This window comes from Eurypyga helias, unplaced genomic scaffold (genome assembly GCF_000690775.1).
Source record: "Eurypyga helias isolate BGI_N326 unplaced genomic scaffold, ASM69077v1 scaffold13611, whole genome shotgun sequence".
Lineage (NCBI taxonomy): Eukaryota > Metazoa > Chordata > Aves > Eurypygiformes > Eurypygidae > Eurypyga > Eurypyga helias.
In genome coordinates this window covers 27,491-29,626 of record NW_010229070.1, presented here as the reverse complement: position 1 = coordinate 29,626, position 2,136 = coordinate 27,491, and the positions used below count along the sequence as shown (strand labels likewise).

Below are 2,136 nucleotides of genomic sequence, written 5' to 3'. Positions count from 1 at the left end.
CGGAGCTTGTCTACAGCAGGTAGTGTCAGAATGGCCATCGACATCAGCACTTCAACTGAAATCAGGAGCACACTTCTGAGCACAGCTCCCTCCTTATCACATTCCAGTTCCCACCACAGAGTGGACTCCAAGATGCATAACCTGGGTTCCGTTGGGGTGAAATCAATCCAGAAATGGGCTTCAGGAATGCACACAGCATGGACACCAGGCTCTCAAAACTAACTCTTTCTATTCTGCAGGCTTGCTCCCCCAGGGCTGCACTCACTTGCTAACACAGATACAGAAATAAGCAGTTTTGTCTGAATCAGTGCATACACACAATCAGGCAAAAATACCGGCCAGATCCAGGGAGCAGCAAAACCATATTTATGTGGCCCTGGGTCCAAATTAATTATCCTTGCTTCTCAGTGCTATAGCTCCAATGCCATTTTACTGCCCCACAACTGCTGGGATGAATATGATGGTTACCAGCTCATGAATCTCTGTTACAGTGCTTTATTGCACTGGACCAACATGTCCCAAGTCTCCGAGGCAGACAAGATGTGCCTTTGTCTTTGGTCTTTAATGGTGTCCAGCAAGACTTGCTCACAGCCAACAAGATGCTTTTTTGTGGATCTTTCTCAAGTGAATTCCCCTAGGTACTGCATAGAGAACTTTGGTATTTACACTGTATTTTGCAGATTCTAATGGGCAAAAGATTTAGGTGCAAAAATTCTCATCATAGTGATGCCATAGTTCCTTCTGCAGATCCAGCCACTTACAAACCAAGCAGAAATATGGGTAACAGGAATATGACCCCTTCATGATGAAGAACCTTTCATCTGACTGCATGCAAAGTACTTGCCAGTTAGTAACTGTTCTGCATTCCATTCTTCCCATTTTGGGTGCCCTGGATCATGTATTTATTCACCTTTTAATTCATTTGAAGTAATTAGGCTTCCAGAATAGCAGATAAAACCAATGTGGGACTCCTCTGCATCTTCATGAGACCAGAGAAGTAAATGTTAAACAAGTAAATCAATTATGAAATTGTAAGTTAAGAAATTTAAAGACAATGAAAGTGGATGACTACTAGCACTGACAAAAATCGGTTTTGCCATGAGGAAATGGGAAAATAGAAAATAACTCTCACAAAAGTTGATGTGTTTCTCTCACAGTTTGGAAAACATAGTAGGGTAACAATTTAATAATTTATGTTATATAACCCCAAACACTCAGTTCGCCTTTAACTGATGTAAATTCAGATTATTGTTATTGATGTCGAGACTTGTACCAATGTAACATTTCTGTACGGGCAACACGGTGATACAGAATCAGAAGGTTCCAGATTTTCATTCAAAAATGTATTCCTTCAGCATTATATATGCTTCAGAGGAACTTCCTATTGCATAGTATCTACCTTCCACGAGTCGCGTTCCTCAAGGGGTCGGTGTTGAGACTGGTGCTGTTTAACATCTTCATTAGTGACATGGATGACGGCATTGAGTGCAGCCTCAGCAAGTTTGCCGACGACACCAAGCTGTGTGGTGCAGTCGACACGCTGGAGGGAAGGGATGCCATCCAGAGAGACCTGGACAGGCTGGAGAGGTGGGCCACTGCCAACCTCATGGAGTTCAACAAGGCCAAGTGCAAGGTCCTGCACCTGGGTTGGGGCAATCCTAAGCACAAGTACAGGCTGGGTGGAGAGTGGATAGAGAGCAGCTCCGAGAAGGACTTGGGGGTACTGGTGGATGAAAAGCTGGACAGGAGCCGGCAGTGTGTGCTGGCAGCCCAGAAAGCCAACCATATCCTGGGCTGTATCCAGAGAAGTGTGGCCAGCAGGTCGAGGGAGGGGATTCTGCCCCTGTACTCTGCTCTGGTGAGACCCCACCTGGAGTGCTGCGTCCAGCTGTGGAGCCCTTGACATAAGAATGACATAGACTGACTGGAGCGAGTCTAGAGGAGGCCACGAAGATGCTCAGAGGGCTGGAGCACCTCTGCTATGGGGACAGACTGGGAGAGTTGGGTTTGTTCAGCCTGGAGAAGAGAAGGCTCCGGGGAGACCTTATTGCAGCCTTCCAGTACCTGAAGGGGCTACAAGGAAGCTGGGGGGGGCTTTTTACAAGGGCCCGTAGTGACAGGGCAACGGGGGAAGGG

General features: G+C 46.6%; 1 protein-coding gene across 1 annotated transcript in view; it reads right to left on the bottom strand.

The window, feature by feature from the left end:
• Positions 1–2,136, bottom strand: part of KL (klotho) — a gene marked incomplete at both ends in the record, with an annotated part of 14,058 nt that overhangs the window by 10,800 nt on the left and 1,122 nt on the right. The window lies entirely within an intron of this gene.